The following is a 17775-nucleotide window of genomic DNA, read 5'->3' as shown; positions in this document are numbered from 1 at the left end:
AGACTTAGCCTACCTTTTACCCATTGTTCATATTCTTCTAATTGATTTGTTTGAATCTGTGTATGATGTGAAATGAATCCTTTGTTTTATGCTGCCGATAGGTTCCCCAGTTTGTTGTTTGTCTCTGACTTTTCAAAAATATTGTATTTTGCTGTTCAAAACTCCTGCATTTTTATTCAGTCAAATCTGTTAGTCTTTTCCTTTGGAGTTCTTGGCTTTGTGGGTCATGCTTAGAAATGGTTTCTTCGTCTCAAAATTATTAAAATGTTTTGTTGGCAGAGTAATGTTTGGCCTGGGTTAAGGAAACAGTCAAGGGAAGGAGAAGAGGTAGAGAGACTAGGAAAGTCTTTTCCTGACTAGGACTATCGTAAGCCAATTTCACACTGAGCCTGGAACAGATTTAAAGCTTCATTTTCTCCTGTGAGTTCTTTAAAAAACTCCAATTGTGCAATTGCCTTTGAATCTACAGTTCCTAAGGGCTGGTTACTGGCTCCTACAACACCCAGGGAACCAGGAGCACACCCTGGGTTCTTTGTGCTAGTGTCTCACCATGTCTTTAGGCAACCTTATTGGATGGGGTTGTGATGCTGTATCACTGTATAATGAACCCTACCCAAATGATGCTTTGAACAATAACAGTCATTTATTTCGCTCATGAATCTGAAGGATTGATTGGGCCCAAGGAGTAGATTCTTCCTTGACATCCTAGGGCAGTCAGATGGTGGCTGGGGCTTCATCGTCTCAAAGGCTTCCTCCCTTACACGTGTGACACCTGGCCTGGGACCCCTTAGGTCTCTCTCTGTTCTCTCCATGTGGTCTCTCCACGTGGCTACCTCAAGGTAACCAGACTCCTTATAAGCTGGCAGAAGGTTTCCAGGGTACGTGTCTAGCCTTGAGAGACATGCAACATCACTTCTGCCATATTCCATTTGCGGCCAGCAAGCTCATAACCAATGGATAGGAATTAGACTCCACCTTCCAGAGGAAGATGTACTGATAAAATTTCAAACATCTTTTAAAACCCCCATAGCTAATATCTAAGAAGTCTCTAAGGTAATTCTCTCTTTTGTGCACTGCCCGCCCTGGGACCACAGGAAACACATGCATTCCTCGCTCTCCCTAACCCAGCTCAGCAGTAACTGTTCATTACTCCGCCATCAGAGGGGACACTGGTTCATCTCTTGAGCTTAGATTGGATGGGGCTCAGACTTGAGTCATTCATGCTCTTCCTTCAAACACAGGAAACATATCAGGCTCTCAGGAGGATACAATCTGATGTAACTCTTACTACACCTGACGTAACGGGCAAGCATTCTTTCCCTTCCCCTTCAATCCAACAATAAGAGCTAGTCACAGTTAATAAAGAGACATTCAAAATGAATTAATAATCACTAAAATCAAGTTTTGAAGAATACGTATAGGCATGGCAAATACTTTCTTAAAAGGAAATTTTTTTCTTAAATTAAGTCGAAATCATAATTTTTTTTTTGGAAAGTTCCCTAGTGTTTTATTTATTTATTTATTTATTTATTTATTTATTTATTTATTATTTATTTATTTATTTATTTATTTATTTATTATTTATAAATTTAATTTTATTGAGTTATAGTCAGTTTACAATGTTGTGTCAATTTCCAGTGTACAGCACAATTTTTCAGTTATACATGAACATACATACATTCATTGTCGCATTCTTTTTCACCGTGAGCTACCACAAGATCCTGTACATATTTCCCTGTGCTATACAGTATAATCTTGTTTATCTGTTCTATATATGCCTGTCAGTATCTACAAATTTTGAACTCCCAGTCTGTCCCTTCCCACCCCCTCCCCCCCGCCCCCGGCAACCACAAGTTTGTATTCTAGGCCTATGGGTCTGTTTCTGTTTTGTATTTATGTTCATTTGTCTCTCTCTCTTTTTGTTTTTTTAGATTTGTTTAAGCCAGAGCTTAGAGGTCTCTTTCAGTTCTCTTGGTTTATTAGATTTTAAAGCTCCGTGTGGAATTCTTGACCTTTGGACAAAGGAGTCATAGAAAAATTAAGTAACTTCACTACAGTCATCTAAGCAGTCAGTGGAAGACTTAATCACAAGACCTGGATATATAGCAACCTCGGGTGACCAAGATGTTTTTAGTGAAGCTATCGCCTGAGATTTGCCTCAATACTTGTTTGTTTTAATGGGCAGAAAACAAACAAAACACTCCAGATCCTACTAGACTCTCTTCTGCATTTTCCAAACTTTCATGGACGTATTGGATCAAAAGCCAGATTTGAACAAATAAATATCCCCAAGCAATATTATTTAGCCAGTAGGGATCTACGTAACGTGGTTGAATGCCATTGGCTTGAGGAGTTGCAAAGTGAGAAGCAAAGTGCTTTTGAGAGAACCCAGGACATGTGTTGAAAAGCTACATGTGGCGTTAAGTAAAAGTTGAAGGGAGGGTGGATTCACACGGCAAGTACGGTAACCAAGTCCCATGACCCATCACCTTTGGGTTTGTTGTGTTTTGCCATGACAACTGCTTATCTTTGGTAGATGTTTTTGGATCCACAGCTGACACATGAGGAAGAGGTTTTTCTTAACAGGTTTGACAAACAAAGACTGAAAATTCAGCAACACAGCAAGAGCTTTTCACGAGGAGGATACTAAGGGGTTTATTATAACTGCCCTTTTCATCAACATATAAGCGATGTCAAAAAGACACTGAATGGAGAGTACTGGTCACTCTGAGTTCTGATATTCACCAATAAGACACAGTTAATCAATCATGTACAGCTAAATTGAGCTGTTTAGATCAATTACTAGTGCTCTTACTAGCAAAATAACTTAAAATCAACAACAGAAAGATCAGAATATTTGCCTCTAACTCTTGTACCAGCTTGAGGTCCCAATGCCAGGCTTCAGACTTTGCCGTTGTCATTCTGAGCCTGCATGGACATCTTGTGTACTGGTACAGCCCTACTCTCTGTCTTCTTCTTAGACCATCAAAGGACCCCACCGTTCTCGTGAGCTATCTAGACCTGGGATGGTAACCCCAGAGGCCCGGCAAGTGACATAAACAAGTGAGGGGGCTGGAGGCCATGGACCGCTGGAGAGCTCAGGCCCCCACTGATGGCAATAGCAGCTCCCAACCACTGTTACCACAGTAGAGTTTGGGCCCACATGTACCAGATCTTCCAATTTTTAAGATAAACTTGAAATCTGGAATTTTAAATTTTTTGAATTCTTCCATCCAATTCCAGAAAGTGTCTCCATTCTGAGAAGTACACAAAATACATCTGCAAGACTAATTTGGCCCATAAGATAATTCTCTGCCCTCTCTGGCCTTGAGGTTCATTGGGACACTGGGATCGCATTCCTCCTGACTGGGACCCTGACTCTTTCCACTGAACCTAGTAATCGTGTCTGGAACTGGAAGTGTGTCTCTCGAGGCTCATTCTCTCTGTTCGACTCCCAGCTGCTTCTCTTGGTCAAAGTGGATCAGGAGTTGGGTCAGGAGCTTCCTTGTCCCGCAGTTCTGGGGAAATGACCTCTGCTCTTACTGATGCAAAGCCAACAGCATCCCGACTGTTGATCCTGGCTTTGTTTCTACAGCTCACCATTAGAGTGAGACTTTATTTAATAAAGAGACAATCTGCTTCAATGGTCCTCAAGCTAGTTTTGTGCATTGGAATCATGTCATGAATAATTTTTAAAACAGGGTCCCTGGTCTTAGCTAAGAAAGTCACATTGAGTCAAATGGTTATAACTTCAGGCAGCAGTTCTCAAATATTTTATTCTCAGGACCCCTTTACTTCCTTAAAAATTGCTAAAGGCCCCAACAGCTTGTGTTTGGGTCGGTTAGAGCTCTTGATATTTACTATATTACAAATTCAAACTGGAAGGTTAAAACCCCTATTTATCAATTCATTTTAAAATTAATAAAGTCATTGTACATTAATAGAAATAACATATTTTTGTGCCTAATATATTATCCAGGACAAAGCTGATGTCATGAGAAGATTAGCATTGCTTTACAATTTTGCAAAAATCTTCCATGTCTGGCTTACTAGAAGGCAGCTGGATTCTCATACTTGCTGCTGCATTTAATTTATTACAATATTTTATTTTGATTGAAGTAGATGAAGGAAATGTGACCTCCTACATATTTGTAATTGAAAAAGGGAGACATATTTTCACAGCTTGTTCAGATGATTATGGATAGTCTTCTTTGATGCAGTATTAAAATATATACAAGATCTTGTGGTAGCTCACGGAGAAAAAAAAGTGACAATGAATATATGTATGTTCATGTATAACTGAAAAATTGTGCTCAACACTGGAATTTGATACAACATTGTAAAATGATTATAAATCAATAAAAAATGTTTTAAAAAAACAAACAGTGATAGTTTCTTAAATGTTAAGTGCAAGGTAAATTTTTTGGCATAGTGATTCAGTTATACACATATATATATATATTCTGTTCCATTATAGGTTATTATAAGATACAGATTATAGTTCCCTGTGCTATACAGTAGGACCTTGTCTTTTTAGCTACTTTATATGTAGTATCTTGTATCTGCTAATCCCAGATTCCTAAGTTATGCCCTCCCTTCCTCTCTGGTAACCATAGTTTGTTTTCTTTGTCTATGAGTCTGTTTCTGTTTTGTAAATAAGTTCATTTGTATCTTTTTTTCAAGATTCCGCATATGAGTGATATCATATGATATTTGTCTTTCTCTGTCTGACGTCCTTCACTTAGTATGATAATCTCCAGGTCCATCCATGTTGCTGCAAATGGCATTATTTTATTATTTTTTATGGCTGAGTAATATATATATATATATATATATATATATATATATATATATACCACCACTTCTTTATCCAGTCCTCTGTCAATGGACACTTAGGTTGCTTCCCTGTCATGGCTATTGTAAATAGTGCTAAGAACACTGGGGTACATATATTTTTTGGAAATGGAGTTTTCTCTGGATGTATGCCCAGGAATTAGGTTGCTGGATCATATTTTTTAGTTTTTTAAGGAATCTCTATACTGTTTTCCATAATGGCTGCACCAAATCACACTCTCACCAGCAGTGTAGGAGGGTTCCTTTTTCTCCGCACCCTCTGCAGCATTTATTATTTGTGGATTTTTTTAATGATGGCCATTCTGACCCATGTGAGCTGATACCTCATTGTTGTTTTGATTTACATTTCTCTGATAATTAGTTATATTGAGCATCTTTTCATGTGCCTGTTGGCCATCTGTAGATCTTCATTGGAGAAATGTCTGTTTAGGTCTTCTGCCCATTTCTTTTTAATTGAGTTTGTTTTTCTGTTATTGAGTTATGTGAGCTCTTTGTATATTTTGGAAATTAAGCCCTTGTCAGCACATTGTTTGCAAATATTTTCCCCCAGTCCATAGGTTGTCTTTTATGTTTGCTATGGTTTCCTTTGCTGTGCAAAAACTTTTCAGTTTAATTAGGTCCCATTTGTTTCTTTTTGCTTTTATTTCTATTGCCTTGGGAGACTGACTTGAGAAAACATTACTACAATTCATGTCAGAGAATGTTGTGCCTATGTTCTCTTCTAGGAGTTTTATGATGTCCTGTCTTATGTTTAAGTCTTTAAGACATTTTGAGTTTACTTTTGTGTATAATATGAGGAAGTGTCTTAATTTCCTTGGTTAAATGCAGCTGTCCAGTTTTCCCAAAACCACTTGCTGAAGAGACTATCTTTACTTCATTGTATATTCTTGCTTCCTTTGTCGAAGATTAATTGACCATGAGTCTGTGGACTTATTTCTGGGCTCTCTATTCTGTTCCATTGATCCACATGTCTGTTTTTGTGCCACTACCACACTGTTCTGTATATTGTAGCTTTATAATATTGTCTGCAGTCTGGGTTGGGGGTTATGCCTCTAGCTTCATTGCCAGGTAAAATCTGAAATCATATCAGTGAACTCTTTGTATTTTAGTTACCTTAAAATCCATTGATCTTCTTGTACTTTTAATGGATCTTTGAGCTAAGAGTGATTCTATAATACCATGCATTTGTTATTTGGAAAGTATTTGTTCACAGATCTGCATGTTGACACGTTTCATGTTCAGTATCAACATATACCTGTAGCCTCTGGAAACTCCACTGAATGAGAGTGCTAAAAGCAAATAATGCCTTCAAATACTATTATAAAAATAGCTTGGACCTCTCGGGACCCTCTGGTGTAGCAAAAACAGCCCTTTCCTAAAAATACATAGATCCGGGTTTTACCACAGGCTGTGTTCCTTACTAGCTAAGAAAGTTCCCTCATCTTCTTATGGCTCAGTGTGTCAACTGCAAAATGGAAGTTTGGAACTCAAGTCAATGTTTATCAGTGGGGCCCCACTGGCATTCAAGGCAGAAAAATCTGTTGTTATGAAGGACTGTCCCTCATGCTATAGGACATTTGCCATCCCTGACTCCTCAACTAAAAACAAGTAGTACCACACCCCACCCTCGATCATTGTAACACGCCCAGAGCCTCAAAGGAATCCTTTGGAGGGTGTTACTGTCTCCAGCGGAGACCTGTTGGACTAAATGAACCTACATTTCCTTCAATTCTGAAGTGAATTCTATTAAAAAGTGGGAGAATGACATAACATAATTTAACATATTTTAAATTTCTCTTTTGCTCTGTGTGTGTGTGTGTACACATCTACTTAGGTGCTGTAGACATTCTTGAATATACTTGATTTGAACAAATGTTTGTAACCACTCTGGTCTAGAGATACGGAAATTAACAAAATTAAAAACACTAAAGGAAGGGGAAAATAGAAATAGGAAAAAACAAAACAAAATCTCACGTTCTCCAGGCCACATTTTTACAAACTGAGGATTTGTGGAATCTTTAATAGTGGCCAGTGCTTTGAGCAGAGGTGTGGACAGGAAAAGCTCAGTTCTCCCTAGATAACTAAGCTTCAGGAAGCCTGTAGATAGCCGTGCAATCATCCCTCAGCCAGGCCTGCCTCCTTTCTGCTCCTGATGGACCAGCATGGCCAAGTGACTAAAAGCTTTGAGTGCTGGAGCCAGCCTGCCTGTTACTTAACCTCTCTGTGCCTTCGTTCCCTCACTTGCCAAGTGAATAGAAGCACCTACCTTAGAGACACACTGTGAGGATTAAATGTGCTAATGCATGCAAAGTACTTGGAGCAGCGCGTGCCAATGGGTAAGGAAGCGGGAAATGTCAACTCCTAGTGCAGTAAGTAAAGGCAGGGAGCCCCGACCCCCTCCACTGACAACCTTGGGCCACCTTTGAAGTTTTGTTCACCTTTTCCCATTGCTTTCTCGCATTCTCTCCCCGTAAGGCTGAACATAAAGCTAATGTTTATCACACTTTTATGTATACACGTGCGTGGTTGGTTATAACAGAGGGAAGCGTTGTCGGAGAATAACTTCTTGCCTCCTGCAGGAAAGAATTCAAGAGCAAGGCATGGTAAAGTGAAAGTAAGTTTATTTAGAGAGATACACACTCCATGGACAGAGTGCAGTCTGTCCCACTCAGAAGGGAAAGAGGCTTAGGAGATGCAAACTCCATAGGCAGAGTGTGGGCCATCTCAGACGGCAAGAGAGAGAGTGACCACGAGGAATGGAGCTGTCAGTTTTTATGGGCTTGGTAATTTCATACTGCTAATAAGTAGGATTATTCCAACTACTTTGGGGAAGGGAAGAGGATTTCCAGAAAATGCACCCCCCCCTCACTTTTGGACATTTTTTGTCAGCTTAGGAGCTGTCATGGCACCTGTGGGTGCACCATGAGGCTCAAAGTCTACTGGAAGTTGAATATTCCTCCATCTTGGTTCTAACCAGTGTGTCCGGTCCTCAGTTGCTGTATCACTCCTTCAATGGTTGTGCCCTGCCCTCTTCCCTCATGTCTCAGAAGCACCATCTTATAACCCTGGAAGGCTTCAGCGCAGAGCTCTCAGGGAGACCACCCAATGTCCACTCTAAGGGCAGGCAAAGAAATGTCCCAAAGCCCAATAAAAACTGGTGCACCGGAATCTGGGGGGATCAAAACACACATTTTAAAAATAAAGCTCATCTGAAATGGTCTCTGTTGGCAATGAAAGTCCCACAGAGACAGGCCAAAATGGAATTCCCAAGATTTTCAGTTTTGCAATGACCACTGAGAAGAAAATCCCAGATGAAAAAAAAAAAAAAAAAAAAAAGAGAGAGAGAGAGAGAGAGAAAGAGGGAGGGAGAGAGAGAGAGAGCACCCCTTGCCGGGACTTTTCCACAGGGAGCATTTGAAAGGGTTGGGAGGCGAATTTTGGAGGGGTGCTACCTCTCTAGACTTGGCAGCTCACACGGAGATGGAAGGTTGTGTCTTCTTCCTCATCCTTCTCCGGAAGGCAAGAGACTGATTTGCATTTATGCATTCTGTTTCTTGCAGAACCTTCCACTAGGCTGCAGAGAATTTTCACTTTCACGTCACCAGAGAAATGAGGGTGGTGGGGAGATAAGAAAGCAGAGGCACCTAGCTCTTGGGTTAATTGTGGACCTTTCTGTGACTTGGCTTCCGGCTGACTCATGGAGCTCTGGCAGGAGAATTCTGACAGATGTGTATATTCCATCAGCATCGCAGAGATAAGGGGAAGGTGACCTCATGGCAAAGCTTCTGTATGTTTGTGTGTCTCTGGATAAACTCTCCAGTGGAGCTCCTTGGTCTGTGTTTCTTGTTTCTGTTCTGAAGTGGCCCGGACAATTGGCCACTCTTTCCCCAAGATTCTACTAATGACCAATTTAAGTACCTGAAGGGCAAGATGAGTTTAGGGTCTCTTCCAACTCCATGAGTATATAAATTCACTTGTTTGCAGAGCTGAAAATGGCTTCAGATTTCATCTTGTTGAACTGTTTTTCAACACAGAAGCAGAAACCAGAGAGGCTCAATCAACTTCTGGGATCAGAACTCACTTTCATAGTAGGACTGGGTCAAGAACTCCCAAACCACAACTTTTTCTCCTACTCTCCAGGGTTCTTGAAATTGGGGTCCATGTGCTCCCCTGGAGGTGTGTAGCTGGGTGGACAAAAAACACAGAATTGATGAGAGACTACTTAGGGTATTTTCCTAGAGCTCCAGTTTTATCCTAAGGCCAACACTTAAAACACATTTCATATCACATATACCTCCATTCAGATCACACGTACCACGTGTTCCCCAGCACCCGGAACAGGGCCTGATATAGTGGGTAATCTACAAATATTTGTTGAGTGAATTAATAAATGAATGCTAAAAATAAGACATGATATTTCATCCAAAATTTTTGCTTACAATGACAGTAGGCGTATGTCAGTGGTAACATTTGAGGAAATTATAGTAGTACTAACATTAGCTGTCTTAAAGAAGCAGCTACATTGTGGCCACGTGCCTCATTTGAAAAATCTTTCTATGCCTTACCAAAGTTTCGTGTTTTTGAAACTGGAGAAATAAGGCAGTTGCCTCCTTTGTCCATTTCTAGTGGGACACAATTTCTCCCTTTTCCACCTACCTGCATAATCTTATCTTTTCTAATCACTTCCCCGAGTTAAGGCTTAAATCCTTCGGTTTTATGGTCCACCGGATCCTGCCGATCTCCTTTGTAACATTTAACACACTTGACGATATCTCAAAAAGGCTCATGCTGATCTCACTCATTGCCTGAGAGCCCTCTTGCCTTGCCCAGGACCTTGAACATAGTAGGCATTCAATAAATAATGTTTCATCAAGACAGAACTGAATTTCCTGAGTTCATCATAGTAGTGATTGCCTGACTTATCCTGCTCCAATCCAGAAACCATGGTGCTTGGCTGGCCAGTGTATCAGCCACTACTCACTTCAGACCCGATACTAGACAGTGCCTCCTGCTGCCCCGAAGTTTCAGGAGCTGACACAGTTGCAGGTCACTGATTCTTCAGACCCAGAGGCCACTCACTGTGACTCAGGCTGTTTGTCTGTCCCGTTCCACCAGAATCACTGTTCCCAGGGTGGCTCTATTTCCTAACTGAGAGCTATTGACTGTAGGGAGTCCAGCAAGGAAGTTGATTAAAAAAGCCCAGTCTGAGGCAGTGTAAATGCTTGAGGTGGGGAGAGGATGGAGTCACGAGATATTTTCAGAAATAGAATTACTGAGCTTGGAGGGGGTGGGAACAGAGAGCAGGGCGTGGAGAACCCCAGTGATTCAGCTTGGATGACTAGTTGAAAGGTGACACTCTAGATGATGGACAGGAGGGTGCCTGAAGGGGAAAACAAGAGTTCCAGTTTGAACATACTCAGTGTGAGATGCCTACCCCTGCCAGTGGACGTGTCCAGCAGTTAGAAATACAAATGTGGAGATGGGGAAAAGTTCAGGGCTGGAGACCCATGATGAGAAACTAGACCATGGTCTTGGTCTGCAATCACCACCAGGTGATGTTCTGATCATAGTCAACTACTGTCTCTCTATCCAAGACCCTGGGGTAGGGACCCCCTACTGGATGCATCCTCTCTCTCAGTAAGTGACTGCCATGCCTGGGGCCTTTGGGTCAGTGTGACAAAGGTGGGCTGTGGTGGCCTCAGTTGGAGACACAGGTCAAAGGTACTGGACTTAGCTCAGCCCCTGTTAGAGATTCATCCCTGGGTATCACCAGGAGGAGGCCGTGGTTGCAACACTGTCTGTCTTCACTCTGCTGGTGATGCATTGGGAGGTGGAACACATCAATGAAAATGTAATAGAGATACAGCTAGGAGCTTATATAGCTTGATAGAAAAATGAAAACTTGTAAACAATTTTATAGAAACACATATGCCAAATGAGGTCCACCTGTGGTGTGTGCCTCAAGTAGACGGGAGTAGGTTTATTCAGTCCTTATTTTGTAAGGGACACTGCTTGGCTTGCCTCAGCTAGACACTCAGCCAGGCGTCTGCTCTCCCAACTCTTTCTCACTCTCACTGACTGTACCTCTTCTTGGACTTACAAAGACCCCAGATTCCTTGATGCCCACCCCACCCCTGCCCTTATCCACCTTATCCTAATTGATCAGCCTCTTCAAGTTTCACTTCCATGTCTGTGTCATGGGTCCACTGACCATCAGTCCATCCACCCTTGGGCTTACATCCTCAAGTCACCTCGTCTCCTTATCCTTTAAGCTCATCCACTAGGCAAAGCTCCAAGCCTGGCTTTAGATGACTCTCTGCCTTCTTCACTCCAGCTCTTGGGCTGTTTTGAGGAAACCATGCAGCCGGGAGATGGAGGCAGACTTGCTACAGCCTCAGAGTCTCCGACCACATGACTGTCCAACACTCTTGCCAAGGGTCATCAGTCATCTCCATCTTCCACTTGTTAAGTGTTCCAAACCCTTAACTGTCTTTTCACGCTCTGGGTCCCTTGCGCCTCCTGTGGATCACATCTTCCGCTGCAGCTTCACCTGTAAAAATCAGTCCCTTCATCCGTGTCGCAGAGAGCACAGGTGTGCGCTGCTAAGAGCGAGCGTGAACTGACTATGCGTGAGACACTGGGTTGCTACAGCCAGCGGGTGATGAGACAGGACTAAAAACGATTAAGATAGAAATAAACATTTATTTAAAGCTCGTGTTTATTATGCTCTTACTAAATGTCAGTGTTCCAAGAGCATCACCTTATTTAATGCTCATGGCAGGTAAAAAACAGATCCCTTGCTTACTCCTACTGCTTTGCTAAGAGAACTCCAATTTAGCTCACACCATGGTGTGGCTCATCACTGGTCTGAACAAACCAAGGGGTCCTGCCCACTTGGCCAGAGCGCACTTTCCCCCCTTTACAGGGATGGGCGGCCACTTGGCTCCGCTCTGAGCAATGGGAAGTCAGGGCACATCTTCTGGGGGTGTTTCTTTTTCCAGATGAAAGGACAGCAGAGCAAAAAGAGAAGGGCTTTTGTCTTCTGCTCTGACTTTGGATGTGATCAAGCCGCCTGGCGCTGAAACGGCCACTTTGGAAACACGAGGTGACCAGCACGAGCCAAGCCCAAAGTCTGAGGCTGGCGAGGGCAGGGGTAGCCTGGGAGAGCCTGAGCTCCTGAGACACTGTGGAACTGCCCTCCCGGACCTGCCTCTAGAGCCCTCACAGGGAGAGACAATACATACCTTCAATTGCCTAAGTAATTTCTCCGTCTAGTAACCAGGTTTTCCCCTTACAGTTTCTTGTATTTTGCCAGCCTGATTAGCAGCAGCCCAGACTGAATTCAAAACCTGATTTCACTGGCAACAGCAGTGAGATGCTGGGCTTGTCCAGTCACTTTGCCAACCGCCCTTCATTTGTGTGCTTATGATAATTATTTATTTAGTGAAACAGGAGTCATCATTTTAACAGTACCTCCTTCCTGGGACTTTATTATCATGAAAGCGACTGATCCGTGTAAACTGCTTACACAATACCTAGCACATTGCTAAAGCTCAAATTTTAGAGAGAGTAATAAAGGAGTAAATAGCTAAAGTTATAGTGAACCATGATAAATTATCTAAAGTTATCATTGTCATCATCATCATGATTATTAAGAGAATGAGTGATAATATAAAGCAAATCTGCTTTTGGATCTTTTATTAACCATTTACCCTCTTTGGGTTGCTCTCCTCCTGTGTAGATGTGAGCAGCGATCTCCCTCATCAGATTGCTGGGAGGATTTAGTGAGGTTGTGTTAAAAAACGAATAAATAGAAGCTTGGGGCCGGGTAACGGTAAGTGTACAGTAAACAATAAATACTCAGAATGAGAATTCAGGAGCAGAACTTTTCTCTGTGTGGAAAAGCACCAGCTTAGTTCAGTTTTCTCCAAGTGTGCGCTTCCCCCCCCCCTTTTTTTTGTTTTTGTTTTTTTTGGGGGGGGTTGGTTTAACCATTTATTTATATATTTTTACTTAGAAATGTTTCTGTCAGTAGAGTGAAACTAAATTTTAGAGACACTGGGTGTCATTAGTTTGGATATCAGGTGGTTGGTTATAAAAGAGAGACGTGGAAATTATTTCCCTGATGAGAAGATTTCAGAACTTCCGTGGACTGGACAGCTTCACGTGATGCCATTTCAACAGTGACATTTCTGTCTACGTATTTTCCAAGGGTGTCACCATCTCTAAATAAGAAATAAATCTTGTCATCTACAACTACTTTCGGTGACTCTGTATTCTGGGAGAAGAACTTTATCTCCAAAGTTCTCTCTCATTGGTTGAATCTCTCCACTCTTTCCTTTAGAGCCCAATCCAACAGCTACTCCTGTTGCTTGCAATATTTCTCCTTGAGATTTTTCTGGAAGCATAATGCCTCCTTTGGGTAGTTTCAGCTGCACTCCTTGCAACTAATACTCGGTCCAAGAGAGAAAGAAATCTTCTAAATGCCTGTCCTGCCATGACTCTGGATGCTACAGTTCGTACTTTATTTCCTCTCTCTCTCTTTTTTTTCATTTTGTAGCACTTTGTAGGTAAAGTGATGAGATGCAGAATTACAGCTCTGAGGCCGTCAGTCAGTCAATCAACAAATATTGAATAAGCCAGAGGTTCCCAAACCTTCACAGTTCATGGTGCCCGTGGTCTCTCTGTAAGTGGTACATGGTGTCCCTGGGCCAAAAGAAATACCTAATGGCATCATTTACTAAGTAGTTGGGTTCAAACAATTTAGTTAAAATTTGTGTCTTCAAAATTTAGTAGTTGTGTGAAAAAAAAATACACATCCATGGAAAGGAAAATGATACTGTTTTTTATTTCACTTTTAAACAACATAGAATCAACATCTCCAAGATGAGAATGTTAGTGTGAGAGTTTCTCCCGAGTGGCCTCCCTTTCCAATGATGTACATAGTGAAGCGTGTACTTTACTTAAAAAACCATCGATAATTACAGTTATTCATGGGACATGTGCTCGTGTCGGGGACTGCATGATTTCCCACACCTTGGAATCAGACTGGACCCCATCTCTCTCGTTTCCAGTTCCATGTTGATTTTTGTGCAGCCCTCACATTTTATTACAGCAATAACCAAACTTCCGGCTCCAAAATGTTTGATGTCATTGAAAGGAATGCCGATGATCTAATGTCGAAGCTATAAACTACCTCAAGCCGGTAGTTGGTCCAGGTCCCACAAAGGTTGAGGGTCACTATCTTTCCCTTGAGAATGTAAAATATCGTGGTGCCCTTGTGAGTTTGCTGCAGCTCCTACGGTGAGTACCTCCGCACACAGTTTGGGCACCCCCTGACTAGTCAGTTACCTGGGGACCAGGAACACTGCTGAGCACTGAGGCCCGTGCATGAACCAGATGGACACTGTCTGTGCCCCACGGATCTACAGGTTAGTGGATGAGACCAACATTAATCGAATTATCTTACCCAACATGCATTACTACAAACTCCGATAAGTGCAGTGGAGTGAAACCAGCCAGCATGATGCCAGCGGGACCTTGTTCTCGGTATTGAGGGAAGACTCTATCCACATTTGATTCTCAGCAGCCGTTTCCATTGGTAGCCACAAATCTACAGCTGTACTCAGCACCATCCTTCCTAGAACAATGACTTGGATGGAGGAGAAAACTGGTACGATCAAAATTGGGGAATTAAAAATAACAATGTTAATTTTTTATTGAAGTATAGTCAGCTTACAGTGTTGTATCAATTTCTGGTGTACAGCACAGTGCTTCAGTCATACATGAACATATATATATGCGTTTTCATATTCTTTTCATTATAGATTACTATAAGATATTGAATATAGTTCCCTGTGCTGTACAGTAAAAACTTGTTTATCTGTTTTATATATAGTAGCTCATATCCGAAAATCTCGAACTCCCAAATTATCCCTTCCCACCCCCTTTCCTCCCTGGTAACCATAAGTTTGTTTTCTATGTCTGTGAGTCTGTTTCTGTTTTACAAATAAGTTCATTTGTGTATTTTTTTTAAGATTCTACAAATAAGTGGTATCATATGGTAATTTTTTTCTCTTTCTGGCTTACTTCACTTAGAATGACAATCTCCAGGTCCATTCATGTGGCTGCAAATGGCATTATTTTATTCTTCTTTATGGCTGAATAATATTCCATTGTATAAATATACCACGACTTCTTTATCCAGTCATCTGTTGATGGACATTTGGGTTGTTTCCATGACTTGGCTATTATAAATAGTGAAGAATGTGAATCTTAATGAGGATGTATCCAGATGGGGTTGATGATGCCAGTACCCACCTCATCATCTTCTTATTACCCCTGGTTTTTAGGGACAATGTACAGAGGGGGCTCTCCAAGAAAGACCACTTTATTTCAATAAGGCTTTTGCTGTAAATTCTAGAGGCTGGGCCAGGGTGAATGTCTGGGGCTTTTAAGATGAACGCTTTCTGTCTAGTTTCTGGGCAAGCTGAAGCTGACACCCTGGAAGCAGGTGGTCTGGCCTCCGGGGCCTCTGTACCCTGGGCCCTCTCCTTCATCTCTTCATCTCACAGTGTGCAAGGCACTGAAGAGGTGGCCTCTCTCGCCAAACTATGTGGAGTAGTAAGACTCTCAGAAGATAAGACCATAGGGGAGAGTTTTGACCTCAGTCTCTCATCTCCTGGTCCAAAAGCCCCATCAAAATCTCCTCACCCGGTATTCTAACGTGGCCTCTGGTTGATGGAGGCGCGAGCTGAGAGCTCCCACTAGTGGCAGGAGTGGGTCACCAACACTTCTTGACTTTCCAGTGGCTTCTTCCCTCATTCACACTGGGTTTAACAGAAAGGCCTATAGTCCACGGGAGGCATTCAGAAATGCCATCTTCACCTTTATGGGGACGTTTCTCCAAATGCTAGCAGTGTTCCGTGAACCTGCAGGGAATGGATACTCCAAACCTTCACGGAGGTCTCCTTATTGTTAACCCCAAAGCCTCAGCTACGGGGTGGGTAGGGTACAGTCACGGCATTGCTGCCACCACCTCCCCGTCCCTGATTATTTTCTTTTGGGGACTGTTTAGAATCAAGAGATGTGAATTTTACACACACACACACACACACACACACACACACACACACGATTACGTTGTCCTGCCTTCTGCCAGCTGGGACACAGGTAGGGGCGGAGTCTGGAGTGAGCGGCTTAGAAAAGCTCTCCATGAGGATTAAGGAAAGTACTCTCCTCCCCTCCTTTCCTTGAAGATGCTTCTGCCTAGGTCTGCCTTTTCTCACTGTCGGGGTGGGGGTGCCCAGCACACAGGGGCGGAGGCGGCAGCTCAGTCCAAGAGCAGGCAGCAAACTCACCTCTCTCCCAGGTACCAAGGGCCCCTGTGCTGCCACGAGGTCCAGCCCACATCACTGAGGGATTAAACTGTAGTTCCGGGCAAAAATCTTTATAGTAATAAAGAGCATGCAATTGTCTGGCATATCCCCACAGTAATAGCTGAGTGAGTACAGGTTGGGGCGTTCAGGGTTCCTGGGTCAAGTTCAATAGTGCCTCATCACACCTTCCTAATATTATTATTACTATTATTATTATTATTATTATTATTAGTTTAATAAAGGATATAATTATAATACTGTGTATTACAAGTAAAAGCTAGATTTCCTAGCCCTCACCCAATGCCCTTTTCAGCATCCATGGGTCAACAACATTTTAGAGTTCTGATCTTCTTCATCTCTTATGATAGAAAATTTAAGAGAAAATAAAACAATAGCCCCTGGCTTCTGGTTATGAAGATATTAGAACTTTTACTGATGAGCAGAAGGAATTCTGAAAGGTCGAGATCTGTCTTCACGGGAGATGGAAGTGACGATACTGAAAAGGTGACCAGGTGTTATGGGCTGAAATGTGTCTGCCTCCAAAATTTATCTGTTGAAGCCCTAACCCTGCACTACCTGAAAATGTGACCGTATTTGGAGAGATTTTCGTAATGAAGGAGGTAATTAGGTAGAATGAGGTCATTAGGATGGGCTCTCCTCCAGTGACTGGGGTCCTTATGAGAAAAGGAGGTCAGGGCAGATGCACACGGAGGAAAGAGCTCGTGAAGATACAGGCAGATGGCGGCCATCCACAAGCCAGGGAGAGAGACCGCAGATGGAGCCACCCCCGCCCACACCTTGATCATGGACTTCTAGCCTCCAGAACCATGAGAGTAAATTTCTGTTGTTTATGGAAGCCCTAGAAAGCTAACACACCAAAGCTGGGAGTTTTTCTAATGATTTTAATGGTGATGCAGAATTCAAATGGTATTATTGAATAGAACAGAACTGGGATTCAAATTCAGGTAACCCTCACTCCGGAGTCGATATAAATGGCAAATGTTCATTGTTCACCACCTTGAACTGTTTTGGCTCTCAAAAGGGTATTAAAGAACATTCTGGGATTTTGTTTTTTAGAAAGATGGCTTTCTTGGTGTCGTGGAGGGGTGAGCAGGAAGCTTCTACGTTTATCCATCTCTTTATCCTTCTGTCTTAGCACCCAAGGCTTTGGCTGAAGGCACAAGCCTGGCTTCTGTTTCTCTTCCCGGTGTTTCCTCCAAACCAAGTGCTCCTGGAGGGCAAAGTGGAGGAGCCGGGTCCCCAGGGCTCTGCGAGCTGCATAAGCACATTCTTGTGTGGGAAGCTCCCTGTGTGCACACTGGGTCGAGGACTTGAAACTTCCTGTTGTGACTTTGTGTGTAATAACAGCCCATTTTCCCGGGCTGCACCCAGAGACCTAGATGCGCTTCCAGCAGGCAAGGCCTCTCATCCAGGCAGTCAGAGGGGGCTGGGGAGAATCCGTGCCCTGCTCAAGGAGCCAGAGTGCAGACAGGGAAATAGGGTGCAAAGCCTGCTTTAAGGAGGATTCCTTATTTCGGGAGTC

At 42.6% G+C, this 17775-nt stretch overlaps 1 pseudogene; it reads right to left on the bottom strand.

Moving 5' to 3' along the window:
• Nucleotides 1-12946: 12946 nt before the first annotated feature.
• LOC102519922 lies at nucleotides 12947-13353 on the bottom strand (annotated as a pseudogene).
• Nucleotides 13354-17775: the final 4422 nt, after the last annotated feature.

Source organism: Camelus ferus, chromosome 15 (genome assembly GCF_009834535.1).
Source record: "Camelus ferus isolate YT-003-E chromosome 15, BCGSAC_Cfer_1.0, whole genome shotgun sequence".
Taxonomy (NCBI): domain Eukaryota; kingdom Metazoa; phylum Chordata; class Mammalia; order Artiodactyla; family Camelidae; genus Camelus; species Camelus ferus.
Note: the sequence above shows the minus strand (reverse complement) of the source record. Positions and strands in the feature narration are given on the sequence as shown.